At 44.2% G+C, this 23071-nt stretch overlaps 1 protein-coding gene and 1 pseudogene across 1 annotated transcript in view; both read left to right on the top strand.

Annotated features, from left to right (window-relative positions):
• The window catches only part of LOC121004472 (oocyte zinc finger protein XlCOF22-like), a 1539666-nt gene that overhangs the window by 437111 nt on the left and 1079484 nt on the right, over window positions 1-23071 (top strand). The gene's annotated exons all lie outside the window — the stretch shown is intronic.
• LOC121004270 overlaps window positions 14264-23071 on the top strand; it is a 141372-nt pseudogene continuing 132564 nt past the window's right edge.

Here is a 23071-nt window from a genome sequence, read left to right as displayed (position 1 = left end):
GGTCTTCCTTCCCATCCTTTCGTGGAAGCAGACCGGCAGGTGAAAGGACGCCGAATGGGCCAGAGTCTTCGCGGCATTCTGCGCTTCCGGGGGGGCGGAGCACACGTCATCGCGCTGGCAGACGGCTCCTGATGACGTCCGACGCCAGTCTTTAAAACAAGCGCGGGAGCGCATAGCCGGCGTCTCCCCCCTGCAGCAGCGATGTCTGCTTCGGAAGCACCTGGAACCCGCGGTGACTGCAATGACCCACCTTCAGTAACTCCAACCGTGAGTCTCCCAGTGGGGAAAATCCTGCATATCTGCCTGTATATGTTGCCTCCTTAGTCCATAGGCCTGATTAGGGTTGCTCTTCTTTCTGCCTAGGTTAAAGAAATGAAATCAAAAACAAAGTATCTTAAGTGCATTAATTGCTCCCAAAAATTACCGGAAGGACATAAGAAATAGCTCTGCAAAAATTGCATTAGTGACCTTCTGAAGGAAGAGAAACCGTCCATCATGACAGAAATTAAGACCATGATTCAGGATGAAATCAGATCATCATTGGCCTCTCTCCAACCCCCTCAAAATGCGCCTCCTACAAAAAAAAACTAGGTTATCGGTTCCATCCTCCTCGGATTCTGAGGACATGGAAGAAGGAGGGTCTGCATTTAAACACTATCTAGACGAGGATCAATTATCGGAGGGAGAGATAATAGAGGAAGGGAAAAAATATTTTTTCTCCTCTGATGACATGGACGAGCTTATTAAAGCTGTCAGGGAAACCATGGGCATTGTAAGCATCCAGAAAACTAGATCTGTTCAGGATGAAATGTTTGGGGGATTGCGTACCAAAAAAGCTACGGTCTTTCCCATTAACAAAAATATAAAAGAAATGATTATTGACGAATGGTCAGATCCTGAAAAAAGACTAGGGGTCTCTAAAGAATTTAGGAAAAGATTACTTTTTGATCCAACCGAATCAAAAATCTTTGACGAGACCCCTAAAATCGACATTCAAGTGGCAAAGGTCAGAAAAAAGACTTCCATACCATTTGAAGACGCGTCCCAACTACGTGATCCCATGGAACAGAAAGCAGATTCCCTCCTAAGGAAGTGTTGGGAAACCTTGATGTTTGGAATTAAAACCAATATCGTGGCTACTTCAGTGGCTAGAGCCATGTATTTCTGGCTCAACGAATTAGAAGGTCATATAAAAAATAAGACCCCTAGGGAAGAGATCCCTCAGTCTATCCCCCTTTTAAAATCTGCCACAGCGTTTTTAGCAGACGTTTCCGCTGAATCGATTAGGTTTGCCGCAAAAGATGCCGCCTTCTCCAACTCTGCCAGGCGTGCACTATGGATGAAATCCTGGGGGGGGAGGCGATAAAATTTATAAATCCAAGCTGTGTTCCATAGCATTCTTGGGGGAATATGTTTTCGGACCGGTATTGGATAAAATATTAGAAAAAGCCGCCGACAAAAAGAAAGGCTTCCCAGAAGAACAAAAAAGGAAATTTTCAAAGCCCAGTGGAATGTTACAGCATTAAACCCTTGGGCTTTAGACATTGTAAAGAACGGATACAAAATAGAATTTACCTCCACCCCACCCAAAAGGTACCAGGTAACGTCCCACGCTCCAAATACCCTTTCAAAAATCTGGCAGGACATAATAGAAATAAAAAAGTCGAAGGTAATAAAACAAGTCCCAATACCAGAAGAAAAACAGGGGTTCTATTCAAGACTCTTCTTAATCCAGAAACCAGAAGGATCTAAACCTAAAAGGGCTAAACCGGTTCATAACGTACAAAAAATTCTAAAGGGAATCCATCTCCTCAATCGTACCCTTGATAAGAAAAGGAGCATACATGACGTCCGTAGACCTCAAAGACACATACTATCACGTCCCGATACATCAAAATTTGCGAACATTTTGGCGGTTTGCCCTGCCAGGCCCGGATCATCAAATTCATCATTTCCAATTCTACAAAACTTGTAGTAGAAATGCTGCCCTCCCTAAGAGAAGCTGGACACATAACATAAGGATGCATCAATTTGCCGGGAATTCTGGTGGGGACCGGAAGTGGGTGGAGCATCACTTCCGGTCCTCCGGACTCTCTCTATTGCCCAGAGTATACAAAACATGCAATATATACAGAAAATATGTACAAGTATATGTGCCATGGTATGGTGGTGTGTACAATGGCAAGGATCGCCGGTCAGAGCAGCTCCGTATAGCCCCCGATGCGTTCCACAGTGGAACTCATACACTGGGCTCCGAGGGGTGTGGCCTATAGCGGAAGTGCCTGCTGCATTCCAACAGTGGAGCGCATGTTCGGGGAGCCGGAGGACCCGACGGCAGGGCCAAATTGCGTTCCACTGTGGGAAGCATCATGGGGCGCAGGGGGGGCGGAGTCCAATGCGCTCCAAGGTGGAACGCATGGACACCAGGTCGGACATGATGGTGGATGCAATGTTGGGGAGGGTGGGAGGATGGATGTGCACAGTGGGCAAAGTAGGCAAATGTATAATGGGCATGGGATCACTTGATCATTGACATGTATGGTCTGAAGGAGAGTAGATAAAAATAAATAGATGTATAGGTAAATGGACAGATAAGATCTGACAATTATATAGATATAAAGGGCACAATATAAAATATCACTAGTTAATAAATAAATAAATAGATCAGATATGACAATTATATAAACACAATGGGCACAATATCACTGGTTAAAAATAAATAAACAGACCAATCCATTCTGACTAATATGTGTATATACTGGACACGATACAAACTTTCACCAATTCATATGAGCGACCACCTTTTTCGGTCATTGGGTAGTACACCCCATATGTAATCAAACTAATCTGACGCAATTATGTGATGAACGTGTATATAAAAGTGATAAAAAGGGAACTCCTGATGGACGTTAATACATATTGAAATATATTCAAGAGGGCTGCGTTGGATAAAACTATAAATGAGGAAGTTACTCTTCTGTGTAGTTGGTGACGGGACTGGGACCGAGGGCTCATTAATAGTTGTTGTGTTCTAGGCATTCATTAAGACCAAAGGGAGTGAGGGAATTAAAACGGAAGATCCATAACATTTCTTTTCGGCATAATTGTGGGAAGGAGTTGGGGACCCATTCTACAGGAGTCAACCTCAAAAGGGATGCATCGCCGGAGTGGATTTCTGCGAAATGTCTAGACACACTATGTTTTATATACTTCTTTGTGATGTTAGAGCGATGGGAGTTTATCTGGTCCCTCAGATTCTGGGTGGTGCGGCCCACGTATTGAAGTCTGCATGGGCACTGCAGCATATATACCACATTGAATGTGCCGCAGTCCATGTGGCTGCGAAGTGTGATTTTATATTTTTATTTTTTTTCCCCTGAGGTGGTAATCTCAACTTCTTGCAGCCCGTCACTAATTATTGAGCAGCATTTACAGCGTTTATGCCCGCATTTAAAAGAACCCCTAGTTTTAGTGGTGGTAGTGGTGGTGATATTGGTGGATAGACTGAATTTGGGACATGATGGTGCCACCATCTCCTTTAGTGACCTTGCTTTATGGAAGCTAAGATGTGGTTGGCTGGCCATAGTTCCACCTAAAATGGGGTCCCTCTGTAGAATGAACCAGTGGCGGTTTAATATTTCCCTAATTTTATGGTGTGCTGAGTTATAGCGGCTTATGAAATTGTATTTGTATTTGTTCTCATCACCTGTTTGTGATGTTGTAGGCGTGTCTTTACTGTTAGATTGTTTTTTCATTGTTTTCAAACAATCGGCTTGATTTTTCTTTTTCTATTTTTTTAAATGAGTCCTCAATTAAGCCTTTGGGGTAGCCTTTCTCTAGAAATCTTGTTTGTAGGGTTTCTAGTTGTTTCCACATCACCTGGTTATTGGAACAGTTCCTTCTTATTCTTCTCATCTGACCATACGGAATATTCTGTTTCCATTTATGGTAATGACAACTTTTGTAGTGAAGGTAGCTGTTTGCATCGACTGTTTTGAAGTGTGTACTTGTTTCGATTCGGTTACCCTGTATTGTTAATTCCAGATCTAGAAAGGTGGCCTGATTGGGGTTTATGTTGGGAGTGAAAGCCAAATTCCAGTTATTGGAATTGAGATTCAAGACTTATTGGTCTAGGGCATTGCGTTTACCATTCCAGATAAAAATTATGTCGTCGATAAAATGTTTATAAAAATAGAATATTGGAATGTGTAGGAGACCAATTGTCTTTTCAAAGGCCCTCATGAAGAGATTTGCGTAGGATGGGGCGAATTTCGTCCCCTCTTTGTTGGATGTAGAATACGTTATCATATTTAAAATAGTTGTAGTTGAGGATAAAAGTGATAGTCTAAAATGAAGTTCCTCTGTGTCGAGGTTCCTTTCGGTAGATCCCTTTATGACCCTATTGACTGCATTTATGCCCAGCTCATGGATGATGTTGCTGTATAATGCTGATACGTCTAGGGTGACCCAGAACATATCGCTTGACCAGTGGATCTCATCTAATAATGTAATGAGGTGGGCTGGTAGGTTGACAATATATTTTTGCAAAAGGCTATCGACATAAGCTGATAGGTTGGAAGTTATGGAGTTGATGCCGGATATAATTGACCTTCCTGGTGGGTTGTTCAATGTTTGTGGAATTTCGGGAGGAAGTAAAAGTAGGGGATTGATGGATGTTCTATTAAAATGAAGTTCCTTTCCTGTTTGTTTAGTGTTTCTTGTGCATACCCTACCTGTACCAAGTTAAATAGTTTTTTCTTATACAGGTCTGTAGGTTCAGCTTTCAATATTTGGTAATAATTAGTGTCTGAGAGGATGTTTAAGGCCTCTTTATGATAATACTCGGAGTCCATGATTATTACCCCCCCCCCTCCCACACACACACACCTTTGTCTGCACTCTTGATAACGATCTTCTTGTTTTTAGCTAGCCCTGTAATGGCTTTCCGTTGGTTACTGGAGAGATTGTGCGTATAGGTGGGGGTTAGTTCACTGTTTGTAGGAGAAAGGGTGACTTTTTTAGATCATTGAGGACCAGATTATAAAAGGTTTCAAGATGTGACCCTCTACTGTCTAAGAGATAGAACGTGGATTTAGGTCTAAGTGAGGATGAGATTGGGGCGTTGATAATTTCCTCATCGAGAAGTTTAATGTCGTGATCCTCCACATCCGAATTATCCACTATCGGCGTATCTGTTTCTGGGAGTATGGTTAGAGGACTCTTGGAAAGTTGTTGGCAATGGCGGTATTTAGCAGTATAGTGTTGCTGTAGGGTTAGATTACGAATAAAGCAGTTCTACAAACAGTTCAAATATATCCAGTCCACTGGTGGCAAAAGGAGAGGCCCTTGCTAAGTTCTTCTATTTCGTCTCTTTGGAGAATATGATAGGTTGAAAATACCCTTGGATTTCAGAGTATTGGGGGAGTTGATGGAGGTTAGGCTCCGCATGGTTTTGCTTTTTTAGGAGCGTGATTGTTTCTGGCCTCCTCTACATCCTCATCTTCTCCGTTTGCTCTTATCGCTACCTTGGCGCCCCTGTGCTATTCCCTTCCCTCCCCACACACCATCTGGGCCGTCTAGGGGAAGCACCAGCACTTAATTTATTTTTTTCTTATTTCTGTACTTGCATAATGGTGAGAAAAAGCCCAATTTTACCATTTTACTACAGTACATTTTTTATTACTAATTTATTGCACATGTTTGAAGGAGTCAGAGCTGAAGTCAGAACCTTGGCTTACCGGCTCCACAGACTTGAGTTGGCCAGCACCGGCAACAGGTACATAAACAATTTTAACGTTATATATAGAGTTGAGCAAAGCGAAACATAAGACACGGAATTCAGAGTTTAGAAAAAGTTTGATTTGCAAAACCGAATTTCCTTGCGCTTTATGGTAATGAATCAGGTTTTCCTAAAATGGCAGCTTTTTAGGAAGCTTTGTAACACATGCAGTGTTACAAAGCAAAAGTAAGAAGCCTGTGAACAAGAGAATTATCAAAAACATTTTTTTTATCATCAGCCTGCTTAAATATTCTCTTATATATCCCGGGCAGCGCAGATCCTTTCTTTATATTGTAGGTGTAATTTATTGCCCTGTACATAAGCAGTGGAGCAAAATTTGTCATAGCTAATCCATTCTGTTAGCGATACAGTTGTTATACACTATGGCCTACAGACAGCTGCCTGGGTCAGTGTCAAAATTGTGACACTGAGTCAGTGTCAAAATTGTAGCTGTAGCCAGCACAATGAACAGCAGAAGAAGGGGTGGTGGTAGCAGCAGCGGTCCTGTTTTGACCAACAATCCAGTTGTACTGGAATGGTTGACTCACTCTTCAACATCATCTCAAGTGACAACAGATGCACACAGCCAGCAATCGGTGGGATCCTCTCACACCAGACTTAGTTCTCATGGCCCAGGAACTGCCTCTGCCCTCACCTGTCATGAACCTGCCTCTTGCTCTTACTGCTCAGTCTGTTAGCCAATTAATGTTTTGCCGCCAACTTTGCTCCGATTTTCGGTGACTATTATCTTTGTGAGGACAGTCAGCAGTTATAGGCCAGCCCAGACTTTGAGGAGAGGTCACTGCGGACTCCATCAGATGTGCAACTAACGACGATGACAGTCGGATGGGAGCACATGTTTCGAGAGGTCAGGGACGTGAGCAAGAGACAGGTGAGCCGGCAGGGTGAAAGCGTGGCCGTGAGCCGGCAGGGTGGAAGCAGTGGGTGATCTGCAGCCAAATGCAGGGGGGTACACCGTCTACTACTCGGGAGACTACCTGTGAGGAACACGCTAGCAGTGCACGGGTTCATAAAACCAGCGGCAGACAGGCATTACACAGTGGTGGAGTGCTAGCCCACTGCTGCCTCTGCAATTTGTGCACCAATGTCCTCCTCTACCTCCTCATTCTCCACCTTGTCTTCACCCTCCCCTCTAGGCACAGTTCACAGTGGTCCTCCATCATATCACACATGCAAAGCTAGGCATTGTCACGTGGTTCTGCACCTGTTCAGCCTTCGTGAACTGAGCCACACCAGGGAGGAACTTCTTTTGCGTCATCAATAAAGAAATTGAACACTGGCTGTCTCGTTGCCAACTGGAGATAGTAACCATGGTTATTGATAATGGGAAGAACATGTCTTGTCTGTGCTGCGTCAGGAAGGGCTGACCCATGCTCCCTGCATGGCGCACGTCTTCAATCTCATAACTCGGTTCATCAAGTCTTCTGCTTAACTGCAAGGGATGTTTAAAATGTCCTGGAATCTGTGCATGCACTTCAGCCACTCTTACATCGCAAAACACACCATCCATGAGCTGCAAAGGCAAAATGTTCTCCTCCAAAATTTGGACCCACTCCTTTTTTTTTGGGCTCAAATACTGATGCACAGTACTGACCATGTAAAAGAGGCCATTAAAGTTCTTCATGCAGGACTTTTTTCTTTGTTTAAAAAAAACATTTTAGATGTAAATGTCCCCACTCTGGCATGGGGCCACTGTGGTCGCTGCTGCCACCCTTCCCACTCTGTCATGGGGCCACTACTATCACTGCCGCTGCTGCTACCCTCCCAACACTGTCATTGGACGACTACTTGAATCTTGGTGCACTGCACAGTTATGTACAGGATGATAAATTACATCTAATAGTAACAGTGACCTGTAAAGTCCACGGCGATAAATTAGACCTGATTGTAACATTGACCTGAAATACTGACGCACAGTAAATCTACAGCTAACAGATGGGATTCACTAAGAATCTTGGTGCACTGCACACTGATGTACACGGTGATAGACTCTCTCTGTAGTTTAACTTCCAAGCCTCCAAACTGAGATTGGGCCACCAAGTGAGAAGAATATGATTAGGCAGAGTGGCCTGGGTATACCGGATTTATAGTGATTCGTGATGAATTAGTTCACATAGAATAGAATTTCTTGGCAGACTTCAGCGAAGCTGCCAAATCAAATTGTTTAAAAATTTGTTTATCTCTCTCTATCTATATCTATATATATATATATATATAGAGAAGAAAAAAGGCTCTTGTGTGGAAGGCTCTTGTGAGCCGAAACGTCGCAAGACTTGCCATATTATGGGTGAATAAACCACTTGCTGATTTTATCACTATCTTGGAGTGCAGTCCTACTTCTTTGTTTTCTATATATATATATATATATATATATATATATATATATATATAGAAAAAGAAAATCCGCAGCACTCCTTCAAGTAAAAAATGTGCAATTTATTCACACATGTCAGCAAAGACAACGTTTCGGTCCTCTCACAGGACCTTTCTCAAGTCCTGTGAGAGGACCGAAACGTTGTCTTTGCTGACATGTGTGAATAAATTGCACATTTTTTACTTGAAGGAGTGCTGCGGATTTTCTTTTTCTACTGATTCCGTCCTATATCGAGGGACCACCGCGGGCACCCATACAATTACAGCTGTATCTGAAGGAGTGCTGCCTGACTTTCTCCATGTGTATATATATATATATATATATATATATATTACACACACACACACACACACACACACACAATTTAATGTTACTGATGGAATATAAGGGCTGCTCCACCTGCCTTGTAAGCTTCTGGTTGGAATAATAAAGCAATCAGATTGGATTCATGGAGGAGACCTGCAGATATTTGGGTCAGATAATTCCTGTTATTTGGTCACTGCTGTCATCATTCTAATTACTGATCTTCTCTGGTCATATAAAACCTTCCACTCGACTTCTCCAACTGTCTGATGACTTCTATAATATTTCTTTCACAGCTCGTGAATCTGGTTGAAGATCTGAACAATATTAATCCTACAGAGACACATGTGAGGGGTGATGAGCAGAGTATAGAGGACCTTCCTACAGATAACCGCCCAGGTGAGTAGTAACCAGTAAGTAAAGAGGTCTCACAGATTCTACTCCTTCACTGGATACTACAGTTTTATGTTACATTTTTAGGTTCTCTTTTCTGTTAGTTTTGTCAGCACTGCTCAGTACTGTTACTGCCAAACAAACGTCCAGCGAACCTTATATATGCAGTGTGCGTGGTGCTCAGCTCCGGAAAACACAAGATGAAACTTGATTGCAGGTACAAGAAATGACAGGCGGCACTCACCACTGCAGATAAAATGCTTATTTATTCATCCAACACACATGGATACAAAGTAAGAGCTGGGGCAGATCACAGAGCGCGAAGTAGCGGCGGCCGCTTCACGCTGCTGCGCTTCTTTTGCCTACTAAAATTTAGCCGGAAGGAGCACAGCAGCGCGAAACGGCTTTCACTACTTCGATGCTCTGTGATCACATGCGGTGGGATCATAAGGACATCAGGTTGTGGATGAGGGTGACTGCGCCGGAAAGGCCAAATAGATTGTTTCAGGAGCAGCAACACAGACGGCTTATGAAGAGCAAAAATGGTGAATACGCAGCAGCTGGGCAGGGGATCGCAGATCCAAAGCGGTCCAATGGCATGTAAAAAGAATGGAGGGCCACAGCAGCGTCTCGCCAGGAAAACTTCTTTATTCAGGAACACTCCTCACAACAAGGCATATAAAAAGTAGTTTACAGCAGCAACGTTTCGGCTACGAGTAGCCTTTGTCAAGCATGTTAACAAGTTAAAATCATAGCCTATAAATAGCACATGACAGGTCCACCCACACCGCTAAGCAGCCAATAAGATTCAAATTTATGTATAACACACCTGTATATGAAATCAATGGGAACCGATATGTTGAAATAGATTAGCCAGCTGTAGAAAAACGTACCCATATAGGGCCATCACATATAAAACTCCTCCGTCCCTCCAGCGTCCCATGGTCGGCAGTGCGCATGTCTGCATACGTCATCACATGCGCCACCACGCGGCGGCGCACGTGTGACGTGCCCAAGTGAATCCGAATGCATAGTCAACGCCGGACAACTAACATCATCAGGCGGCGGCCGACTGACGTCACAAGGCCACTCCTACCTGGCGTTACGGATTGAAATATGCATGAGGACTCAAGTGGGGCTGTGCATGGGGGGCGATCGCACCACTGCAATACATAAGCAGTGTGCAAAAAACGCTCACCAAGGATAGCAGCAATAAGGCATAAACAGCGCACTGGCATTAATACTAGCGCAAGGAAGGAACAGGGAGATATGTAAAACCATATATATATAGGCATCGCATAGGAACAGCAGGCATAATAAAAGTGCAGAAATCACTAAATATTGAGGACAAAAAGTGTATTCACTATGCACAGGTTACCATTGATAAATAAAATATCATATACAGGTGTGTGTAGAAAAAACCACAGTGTTCATCATGATGCTATAAAGCGGTGTGATTAAGGCACAAAATTAAAAGAACAAAGCAAAAAATACTTTAACAGAGGAGAAATATGTAATCAGCCATATAAAGAATATTTCTTGATTAAATCCAGATCTTAGCTGATACCAGCCACATTAAACTCTAGATTTAAACCAAATGGCTGTAGGGATTTCAGTGTGTAGATCCATTTGAGTTCCTTCTTCCTTAATATCGCATCCCTGTCACCCCCTCTCCGTAAGGGGCCCACACTGTCAATAACTCTAAAGCGAAGCTGGTTAACAGAATGCCCCGCCTCCACGAAGTGTTTCGCAACGGGCTTATCCATGTTCATCTTGCGTATGGTACTCTTATGTTTATTAATGCGTTCTCTAATCTCCATGGTGGTCTCTCCCACATAAATAAGGCTGCAGGGGCACTGGATGGCATAAATCACATCCCGTGACCTGCAGGTATAGTAGCCCTTGATTTTATATTTTTTCCCACTGTAAGGGTGGGAGAAATATTCACCTTTGAGAACGTTACCACAATTACAGCAAGATAAACATGGATAAGTCCCGTTTTTGCGCGGTGCAAAAAGTTTTTGTATCGGTGACTGGCCACCTACATCGGATTTAACCAGTCTATCACGGAGACTAGGGTTCCGTCTGTATGCCATCAACGGCGAGGTTTTGAACTCTTCTATATCTGGCAAACCCCGTTGGAGTATATGCCATTCCTTTCTGAGGATGTTGGCAATGTTGCCACTATCCCGGCCGTAGATGGACACAAACGGAACCCTAGTCTCAGGGACCGCCCTTGCTGATTTCCGTAGTGTGGTGCACCTGTCAACCAGCCTCACCCTCCGTTTAGTTCGAGTAAGTAGGGGTTTCGGGTAACCTCGTTCCAAGAAACGTGTGCACATTGTGTCAATCCTGTGTGCACACGCTTCTTGTTAACATGCTTGACAAAGGCTACTCGTAGCCGAAACGTTGCTGCTGTAAACTACTTTTTATATGCCTTGTTGTGAGGAGTGTTCCTGAATAAAGAAGTTTTCCTGGCGAGACGCTGCTGTGGCCCTCCATTCTTTTTACATGCCATTGGACCGCTTTGGATCTGCGATCCCCTGCCCAGCTGCTGCGTATTCACCATTTTTGCTCTTCATAAGCCGTCTGTGTTGCTGCTCCTGAAACAATCTATTTTCCCTACAATTTGATCCGGGGAGCGTGCACCAGGGGAGTATTCCTGCTGTCTACACTTTTATGTGAATATGGATGGACCCCCAGGCTCGGGTAAGAGCATGGACACCCCTAACACCACGACATATATGTATACAGAGGATGAAATATTGAAATTGATTGGATCCGAATCCAGTGATGTTTCCTTCTTAAGCACTCCCTCCATTGATCTGCTTAAACGCAAATGTGAACAGGAGTCTAAAAGACTGACCACGATGGAGTTACATCTGAGCACTCTGAGAGAATACTATAGGAACCGCCGGATTCCGAGAGGTTTACGCTCTCATTTACGACCGAACCTCTTTCCCAACGATACAGATTTCTGTATGAAATTCGAGGCGGTGAGTAACAAGTACTCCTTTGAATTGATATTGCTCAACATTGACTTTCTGTGTAAGGAGGTGGAGAAAATTAAAGGTGTGATTGTCGAGCTGAATGCGCAAATCCAGGCTTTAACCAGTGTTGAGGAATACACGGTACACACTGATAAAACAGCACAGCAAGCCCTACGCCACAGAAGTGAAACTGAGCGCATTAAAAGGGAAAAATGGCACCGTGATCTGGAAGATTACCAGTCCGGAAAAGTGTACAACTGGCGCAATCAACAGCCACAAGGGAAGCCTAGGAGGAGGCGCAATAAGAGGTTTGACCACAATCATTTTGGTTTCTCCACCGTCTCCGATTCTACTGATGAACCCTCCACGTCAGCCCCTTTTTTAGGTCAACTAGGCGACGGGGATGTCGCCGGGGTGGTAGAAAACACCATCGGTCACGTAAAAGGGAAGCCACCTCAGAATCAAGCGATGTCTGCGAGATCGACCAGACGCAATCCACGGAGATAACACAATTAGTCATTAATATCTCCTCAGTACCACTCACCCCCGTACAGACACGGGTATTGAGTCGGGGACTCAGTTTCTCTCCTACTGTCGATAGAGACTGGTTCTCTCTAGAGTTGGATCTACAACGTTTCTTTAGAAACTTACGCCTAAAATGTTTTTTTGCATCTAAAAATGTTGAAGCTAATAAAACACCTGTGATTAGTAATAACAATACAGCGTTACTGACATGTAAAGAATTTCAACTCAGGAAACCCAGTGTCTTTTCACCACCTCATACCAATCACGTGGTTGAATCGTACATTCACATAGTGCATAAACAGATCGAATCTTTAAGTCCCATTGGTGGTAGGAATAACCTCTCGATTCCTGAACGACAGGCTATCATGTCATTGGAACGAGACACCCGCATTACCATTAAGCCTGCAGATAAGGGTGGGGCGGTGGTCGTTATGGACACTGCGATGTACATTGGAGAGATAGACAGACAATTGAGTGATCTTGAGGTTTATAAGAAACTACACGGTGATCCCAAATGGGATATTATGCGTGACATCGGGGTGATATTGGAGGAGGCACTACAGAGTTCCATTATAGATGATGGTTTGTATCAATATCTTGTGGTGCCCCACCCTATCACCCCGATGCTATACATACTCCCCAAGATTCACAAGAGTTTGATTGACCCACCGGGCCGACCGATTGTCTCTGGTAGTGGCTCGGTCTTCAATCCATTGTCTGTCTTTCTGGACAGGTTATTGCAGGTCCGTGCGACCTCCGCCCCATCCTATATCAAGGATACTGGGCATTTTCTCTCTAAATTACAGGATTTACAACTGCCCGCCCAATTTTTGTTGGTCAGTTTCGATGTAGTGTCTTTGTACACTTCGATTGACCATACATATGGGTTAAATGTCGTCGATGTGGCCCTATCCGACATGGGGCTCTCCCCGGGTGTGTGCCGATTTGCCCTCCGCCTCTTGGAGGTGGTCCTGAAGAGGAGTTACTTCCTCTTCGGGGACACCTTCTATCAGCAGCAGCGGGGTGTGGCCAAACATCGACGACATCTTTATGATCTGGACAGGCACTATGAATGAACTTGATCATTTTCATCTTCATTTGAATGCGGGTGTCCCGGGTCTGCAATTCACTATAACTGTTTCTCCTAGTGAGTTGCAGTTCCTTGATGTGCGAGTCTATGTGATGGAGGGTCTTTTGGCTACGGACCTCTATCGGAAGCCTACTGACCGCAACACTTTACTTATGCATGATAGCTACCACCCACATAGAATGCTTGACTCCCTTCCATGGAGCCAACTCTTAAGGGTGAAGAGAATTGTCTCTGACGAAGAAGCGTGTGCACACAGGATTGACACAATGTGCACACGTTTCTTGGAACGAGGTTACCCGAAACCCCTACTTACTCGAACTAAACGGAGGGTGAGGCTGGTTGACAGGTGCACCACACTACGGAAATAAGCAAGGGCGGTCCCTGAGACTAGGGTTCCGTTTGTGTCCATCTACGGCCGGGATAGTGGCAACATTGCCAACATCCTCAGAAAGGAATGGCATATACTCCAACGGGGTTTGCCAGATATAGAAGAGTTCAAATCCCCGCCGTTGATGGCATACAGACGGAACCCTAGTCTCCGTGATAGACTGGTTAAATCCGATGTAGGTGGCCAGTCACCGATACAAAAACTTTTTGCACCGCGCAAAAACGGGACTTATCCATGTTTATCTTGCTGTAATTGTGGTAACGTTCTCAAAGGTGAATATTTCTCCCACCCTTACAGTGGGAAAAAATATAAAATCAAGGGCTACTATACCTGCAGGTCACGGGATGTGATTTATGCCATCCAGTGCCCCTGCAGCCTTATTTATGTGGGAGAGACCACCATGGAGATTAGAGAACGCATTAATAAACATAAGAGTACCATACGCAAGATGAACATGGATAAGCCCGTTGCGAAACACTTCGTGGAGGCGGGGCATTCTGTTAACCAGCTTCGCTTTAGAGTTATTGACAGTGTGGGCCCCTTACGGAGAGGGGGTGACAGGGATGCGAGATTAAGGAAGAAGGAACTCAAATAGATCTACACACTGAAATCCCTACAGCCATTTGGTTTAAATCTAGAGTTTAATGTGGCTGGTATCAGCTAAGATCTGGATTTAATCAAGAAATATTCTTTATATAGCTGATTACATATTTCTCCTCTGTTAAAGTATTTTTTGCTTTGTTCTTTTAATTTTGTGCCTTAATCACACCGCTTTATAGCATCATGATGAACACTGTGGTTTTTTCTACACACACCTGTATATGATATTTTATTTATCAATGGTAACCTGTGCATAGTGAATACACTTTTTGTCCTCAATATTTAGTGATTTCTGCACTTTTATTATGCCTGCTGTTCCTATGCGATGCCTATATATATATATGGTTTTACATATCTCCCTGTTCCTTCCTTGCGCTAGTATTAATGCCAGTGCGCTGTTTATGCCTTATTGCTGCTATCCTTGGTGAGCGTTTTTTGCACACTGCTTATGTATTGCAGTGGTGCGATCGCCCCCCATGCACAGCCCCACTTGAGTCCTCATGCATATTTCAATCCGTAACGCCAGGTGGGAGTGGCCTTGTGACGTCAGTCGGCCGCCGCCTGATGATGTTAGTTGTCCGGCGTTGACTATGCATTCGGATTCACTTGGGCACGTCACACGTGCGCCGCCGCGTGGTGGCGCATGTGATGACGTATGCAGACATGCGCACTGCCGACCATGGGACGCTGGAGGGACGGAGGAGTTTTATATGTGATGGCCCTATATGGGTACGTTTTTCTACAGCTGGCTAATCTATTTCAACATATCGGTTCCCATTGATTTCATATACAGGTGTGTTATACATAAATTTGAATCTTATTGGCTGCTTAGCGGTGTGGGTGGACCTGTCATGTGCTATTTATAGGCTATGATTTTAACTTGTTAACATGCTTGACAAAGGCTACTCGTAGCCGAAACGTTGCTGCTGTAAACTACTTTTTATATGCCTTGTTGTGAGGAGTGTTCCTGAATAAAGAAGTTTTCCTGGCGAGACGCTGCTGTGGCCCTCCATTTTTTTTTATGCGCCGGAAAGGCCGGGACAGTCCTTTCGGGGGGAGTCAGAGGGAGCAGGACAGTCCTGTTTTGCGGCAGCCAAGGGATTGTGCTTCCTGTTTAACGAGGGGAGCTGCAAGTTTGGGCAGAAGTGTAAGTTCAAACATGAGTGTTCATCATGTGGGGGGGGGGAGGGGTCATGGGGCCAGCCCGTGTTTTAGGGGCAGCAGGCAGAGGGGGGACAATGTTGCAAAAGGGGCGGAGCCCAGTCCAGGTGGGAAAGATGTTGGGGTATCTAAATAGATATCCGAAACGGGAAGCCGCTGTGTTTTTGGAAATGTTTTTTTTGGAAGGGTTTCGTATTCCGTCTAACCTTTTGCCAGTGGGGGAGGTGAGAAAAAAAATCTGCGTTGGAGCACCCGGAGGTGGTTACAGATAAGTTGGTGAAGGAGGTGGCGTTGGGGAGGATGGATGGGCCATTTTCGGAGATGCTGTTGGTGAATTTACGGGTTTCTCCGTTGGGGGTAGTTCCCAAGAAGGAGGCGAATAGATTCCGGCTCATTCACCATTTATCGTTTCCAAAGGGTGCGTCGGTCAATGAGGGTATAGATCCTGAGCTTTGTTCGGTGGTTTATACCTCCTTTGATGCGGCTGTGGAGTGGGTGCGAAAATTGGGTACGGGAACTAAGTTGGCAAAGACTGACATTGAGGCAGTGTTTCGACTTTTACCTGTGCATCCAGAGAGTTTGCATTTGTTGGGTTGTTTTTGGGATGGCGGGTATTTAGTTGACAGGTGTTTGCCGATGGGGTGCTCCGTGTCGTGCGCATATTTTGAAATGTTCAGTTCGTTCTTGGAATGGGTGGTGGAGGAAGTGTCTGGTTGTTCCTCCATTATTTATTACTTTAATGATTCTCTTTGTTTGGGTCCGGCGGATTCGCATGTTTGTGCGTTGTTGTTGGCTACGTTAGTCGGTTTTTACGTTGTTTGGGGTGCCTTTAGCGGAGGGTAAGACGGTGAGCCCGACGACTGAGTTGAGTTTCTTAGGTATAGTTATAGATACAGTTAAGATGGAGTGTCGTTTGCCAGAAGACAAGGTGCAGAATCTGAGGGTGGCGGACGCGTTGCGGGCAAAGAAAATAAGGTTGAGAGACTTGCAGTCTCTTTTGTGGAAATTGAATTTTGCTTATCGCATTATCCCTATGGGCCGGATTTTTTGTAGGCGTTTGGCGTTGGACACGGGAGGGGTTGTTTCCCGCATCATTTTATCAGGCTGGGTCAGGAGTTGAAGGGGGTTTTTACGGCAATTTAATGGTAGGGTGTTGGTGATGGAGAGTGCGGTCGATAGTTTTGATTTCGAATTGTTTACGGATGCAGCAGGAGGAACTGGTTTTGGGGCATATTGTCAAGGACAGTGGTGCGTGTGGAGGTGGCCCGAGTCTTGGTTTGTGAGGGGTTGGGTGCGGAATGTGGCACTGTTGGAACTTTTTCTTATAGTGTTGGCAACAACGCTTTGGGAAATGAGTTCCAAAATAAAAAAGTTTGTTTTCATTGTGACAATCTGGGGCTGGTGCAGGCTATTAATGGTTTGACTGCATCTTCGCCTCCGGTAGTTCGTTTATTGCAGCATTTGGTTTTGCGTTGTTTGTCGCTTAACCCTTGGATTGTGGCTGTCCATGTGCCGGGGATTTCCAATGGCATTGCTGATGCTCTTTCTCGTTTACAGTGGGAGCGGTTTCGTCAACTGACCCCAGAAGCGAATGCAGAAGGATTGGTGTGTCCGGAGTCCCTGTGGGAGCTCTTGGAGGTACGGTAGTGGGACTTTTGAGGAACTCTTTGAGCGAGGGGTCTTGGCGGGCTTATGATAGGGCGTGGCGTATTTGGGAACAGTGGTGTGGGGAGTTGGAAGTGGGTTTGGATTCCGGAGAGGTACCTTTGCTGTTATTTATTGGGAGTGTTGAAGAAAAGGGTTAGTCGGTATCTCAGATAAATAGTTGCATGGCGGGTTTGGCTTTTGGTTTTAAGTTGCGGGGTTCGCAGGATGTTACTAAAGCATTTTTGGTCAGGCAAGTTTTGAGGGGGTGTAGGCGGGGTAGGTGGACAGTGGATTTGAGGCAGCCAGTGTCTTTTGCGTTACTGTTACGCTTGGGTTTTCAAGTGGGTTTGGTATGTAGGTCACCTTGTGAGGGTCGGTTGTTTTAGATTGGCATTTTCACTGGCCTTTTTCGGAGCATTTCGTTTGGGGGAATTAGTTTGTAAGAGCGTGCGGTGTGAGGGGGCTTTGTTTGGGGATGATGTGGATCTGTACGGAGACAGGGTGGTGTTTCGTATTCGTTTTTCCAAAACGGACAGGGAGGGTAGGGGTTGTTTTGTCACATTGTTTGAGGTTCCTGGGTGTGTGGTATGTCCGGTTAAGTACTTGAGGGAGTACAGGTTGGGCTCGAGTTTTGTGGGAGGCCCCCTTCTTAGTCATGAGGATGGGTCATTTTTGTCTCAATTCCAATTTGTAGCGGTGTTCAAGAAGTGCTTGAGAGCTTTGGGAATTCCTTTTGTATCGGTGCAGCCACGGAGGCGGCTAGATTAGGCATGAGTGACGAGGTGATTAAAAGGATTTGTAAGTGGGAATCAGCCCGTTTTAGGTCGTATGTGAGGTTGTGTGTTATGTGAGGGTTCGGGGTTTTGTAATTAATATGGAGGTTTTGTTTTTTTGTGTTTCAGGGACCGAGGCGGCGCTTGTGTGGATTTTAGGCAATTCATTTGTGTTTTGGGGGGCGCTGAAAGCTGATGTGCGGCCGAATGGGCGGAAATTGGGGTTGGAGCAGGACGTTGCGGTAATTAGTTGGCTCGGGTGTAGAGGTATGTTGTGGGGTTCTGTGTTGCGGGAGGTGCATTGTTATGCGCGGTTGGATCGGGCTCCCGACGTCCTAGTGTTACACGTTGGGGGTAATGATTTGGGAGGCCCTTTTAGAGAGCTAATCAGGGACATAAAATTTGATCTTTTTCATTTGTGGTCCCTTTTCCCGGCCCTGATAACGGTGTGGTCAGATATTGTGCCGAGGAAGTTATGGCGGGAGGCGAGATCGGTAGAGCGGTTGAATAAGGCCAGGATTAAGTTGAAAAGGGCAGTTCTGTGCAAGAAACGATGCAGTGGCGGTGCGACATCCCAAATTGGAGGCTGGTAGCGGTGGTTTTTGGCGGACGGATGGGGTACACCTGAACACAGTTGGTAGAGATTTATGGTCACTGAGTTTACAGGGAGGTATTGAGAGGGCATTGAGGTTGTGGAGGAATGCGCAAGCTTGAGGATGGTAAAGTCAAGCGCGTTGTTTGCGGTGGGAGGTCCTAGAAGCTGGTGGTACAGGATGGTTTAGGTGAATGGGAGGGCCTCAATGGGGGCCGGACTCTCATAGGTTGAGCACCTGGTTGGTTCGGAGAGGCGTCCATCAGTTGGTGTCTCCGAGCTGGTGTTACACGGTTGGAGGCAAGATGGAATCGCCATGGTGGTTGTTTATGGAGGTTTAATTTTTGGGGCTTCTACAACCTCCCTCGTCAGGTTTATTGTTAATATTAATGTTATTTATGTTAAATATTTTATTTTTTTATAAAACTGCTGCTGTGGCTGATTTAATCCGAACAGTGGCTGTGTGTTTCTTTTGGGGGAAAAAGGGGAGCTGAGGTAATCCACCGTAGGGGTGGGGGGCTCGTAGAATAACCAATAACCTACTCATGGTCCTGAGGAATCATCCTGGCATGTACTGCCTGGTGATGGAGCTAAATTCCTTTCCTTGCTTCTTCCTATGTACTGCTAGTGGCTACTGTATTTGATTCGCATCCTGACCACACTACTGCCCTGTCTTTTTGAATTGTATACCAGGAACCTATTGTCCTTCTGTCTTTGATCATTGGTCACGTTTCTGAGCATGCTCTTGTCCTTTTGGCATGTTGCATTTTGACCAAGCTCCTAGGGATGAGCCTTGGCTCCGTTGCGGACTATAATACAACTGCATCAACACTACTGTCATCAGTCTGTTCAGATTGAAACTTGAGGATCTTCCATCAGAAATGTCCTTACCCCAGACCCGAACATCATAATTAGAGATGAATGACCTTTTTTTAAAAATTTGATTCGGGTGATTCGAAGAAATTTGCAAAGAAATTCAATTTGTTCCGAATTGGTCATGTATTGCGGTATATCTGGTATACCCAGTGCCCTCTGCCTAATCCTATTCATCTCACTTAATGGCCCAATCTTTGCGTGAAGGGAGTGAGACCAAGATTTCTACACATTTTCATAATCAGTAATGTAATTTACTTTTAAGAATTTATCTGAACCCTTTTTAAAACTGTGCACTGTTCCTGCTGTGACCACGCCCAGAAAAGCGTTCTTACAGTGAAGAATCATTGACTCTTCTGGAGACTGAACTTTTTCTTCTCCAGTCGGAGGCAGTGCCCCCTTGTCTTTTGATGGCATTTTACATGGAGCAGTTTTTCCACCATATTTTTTTGTACAGTCCATTTATATATTTGTATAGGTTAATCATGTCTCCCCTTAGACGTCTCTTCTCAAGACTAAATAAATGTGATTATTTTAATCATTTTTAATAACTAAGACTCTTCATTGCCTTATTCAGTTAGTCGCTCTCCTTTGTACTCCTTTGTAGCTCGAGAGCATCCTTTCTATGGACTGGTGCCCAGAACTGAACTGCATATTCCAGATAAGGCCACACCAACGCTTTGTAAAATGTTAATATTATATCCTTGTCCCGCAAGTCCATGCCTCGTTTAATGCATGACAATATCCTGGTAGCCTTGGAAGCAGCTGGTTGACATTGTATGCTGTAATTTATTCTACCATCTACAAGGAAACCCAAATCCTTCCCTATAAGTGACTCTCCCAGTGCTACATCACCTAGGACAGGCATGCTCAACCTGCGGCCCTCCTGCTGTTTTAAAACTACAACTCCCACAATGCCGTGCTGTAGGCTGATAGCTGTAGGCTGTTCGGGCATGCTGGGAGTTGTAGTTTTGCAACAGCTGGAGGGCCGCAGGTTGAGCATGGCTGCCCTAGGACATATGGTGCACGAAGATCATTACTACCAAGAGGCAGAACTTTACATTTATCCACATTGAACCTCATTTGGTAAGTTGATGCCCAATCACTCAGAGTGTTCAACTCAGCTTGTAGTTTATGGACATCTTCCTTAGACTGCACCAGGGTGGATTTGATTTAAATCAAATTGATTTAAATCACGATTTAAATCACTAGTCAGTAAGGCTTGATTTAAATCATAGTTTTCTACATAAAGACTAATTCTTGCTGGTATAACTTATAATATGCAAGTAGATAAGGATTTTTAGAATAACAACTTTTCATATTAGTTTGATTAGGTTGATTCTGTATTCATAGGTTTGTAGAAGTTAGGATTAAGGTCTTTTTCTCAACTCTGTTCATGTTATACAGTTGCAAGAAAAAATATGTTAACCCTTTGGAATGATATGGATTTTTGCACAAATTGGTCATAAAATGTGATCTGATCTTCATCTAAGTCACAACAATAGACAATCACAGTCTGCTTAAACTAATAACACACAAAGAATTAAATGTTACCATCTTTTTATTGAACACACCATGTAAACATTCACAGTGCAGGTGGAAAAAGTATGTGAACCCTTGGATTTAATAACTGGTTGAACCTCCTTTGGCAGCAATAACTTCAACCTAACGTTTCCTGTAGTTGCAGATCAGACGTGCACAATGGTCAGGAGTAATTCTTGACTATATCTCTTTACAGAACTGTTTCAGTTCAGCAATATTCTTGGGATGTCTGGTGTGAATCGCTTTCTTGAGGTCATGCCACAGCATCTCAATCGGGTTGAGCTCAGGACTCTGACTGGGCAACTCCAGAAGGCGTATTTTCTTCTGTTTAGGCCATTCTGCTTCGGGTCGTTGTCCTGTTGCAACACCCATCTTCTGTTTAGCTTCAGCTGGTGGACAGATGGCCTTAAGTTCTCCTGCAAAATGTCTTGATAAACTTGGGAATTCATTTTTCCTTCGATGATAGCAATCTGTCGAGGCCCTGACGCAGTAAAGCAGCCCCAAACCATGATGCCCCCACCACCATACTTCACAGTTGGGATGAGGTTTTGATGTCGGCGTGCTGTGCCTCTTTCTCCACACACAGTGTTGTGTGTTTCTTCCAAACAACTCAACTTTGGTTTCATCTGTCAACAGAATATTTTGCCAGTACTGCTGTGGAACATCCAGGTGCTCTTGTGCAAACTCTAAACGTGCAACAATCTTTTTTGGACAGCAGTGGCTTCCTCTGTGGTATCCTCCCATGAAATCCATTCTTGTTTAGTGTTTTACGTATTGTAGATTCACATTCATTTAACAGGGATGTTAGCATATGCCAGAGACTTTTGTAAGTCTTTAGCTGACACTCTAGGATTCTTCTTCACCTCATTGAGCAGTCTGCGCTATTGCTCTTGCAGTCATCTTTACAGGATGGCCACTCCTAGGGAGAGTAGCAGCAGTGCTGAACTTTCTTCATTTATAGACAATTTGTCTTACCGTGGACTGATGAACAACAAGGCTTTTGGAGATACTTTTAAAACCCTTTCCAGTCAACAATTCTTAATCGTAGGTCTTTTGAGAGCTCTTTTGTGTGAGGCATCATTCACATCAGGCAATGCTTCTTGTGAAAAGCAAACCCAGAACTGGTGGGCAGCTTTAAAAAACACCTCCAATCTCATCTCATTGATTGGACTCCAGTTGGTTGACACCTCACTCCAAGTAGCTCTTGGAGATGTCATTAGTCTAGGGGTTCACATACTTTTTCCACCGGCACTGTGAATGTTTACATGGTGTTCAATAAAAACATGGTAACATTTAATTATTTGTGTGGTATTAGTTTAAGCAGACTGTGATTGTCTATTGTTGTGACTTAGATGAAGATCAGATCACATTTTATGACCAATTTGTGCAGAAATCCATATCATTCCAAAGGGTTCACACACTTTTTCTTGCAACTGTAACATTTCTGCTGTGTAGAAGAGGCATGTGATCTCTGCGGAGTCCAATTCAGTTTTGAGAACTGCAAAAGTAAACCAAGCATCTGTGATAATATCTTGTAGGCAGAGAAACTGCCCAATAATCTTACAAAAATCTCTGGAAGAGCATGACATTGTGAATGGATTAATGGAATTTATTTACCCCAAAAATTTAACATATACAGCCTTATTCTACATAATTAAAAAAAATAATCTTTATTTTTACATTTCAGGCAAAAACACTAAACAAATCCTGCTTGTCTGAGCACTTCCTAGACAGTGTCTTAGTAACTGTCCTAAATACAGTACTGTCAGCGTCTATCCTTCTCTTAGTTGCTGTTTCAGCGATTTATTATTTTCTACTTTCCAGCTCTTTTTGGTATTTTAGCTGGATGCCTTTCTTAATATCCACATAGATCACATTGGGGAGGATCATCTGTCTAGTTGCTTTAGTTACAATCCCTCACTTTCATTTTATTGTATATCACTTGTTGCGACTCCCTGCCGCTTATGTGTCTTAGACGAGGTGGGTCTGCAGTCTCTCCACACTCCGACACTTAGTTACA

This window comes from Bufo bufo, chromosome 6 (genome assembly GCF_905171765.1).
Source record: "Bufo bufo chromosome 6, aBufBuf1.1, whole genome shotgun sequence".
NCBI classification, from domain to species: Eukaryota; Metazoa; Chordata; class Amphibia; order Anura; family Bufonidae; genus Bufo; species Bufo bufo.
The sequence above is the reverse complement of the archived record's forward strand: the minus strand, read 5'-3'. Positions and strand labels throughout refer to the sequence as shown.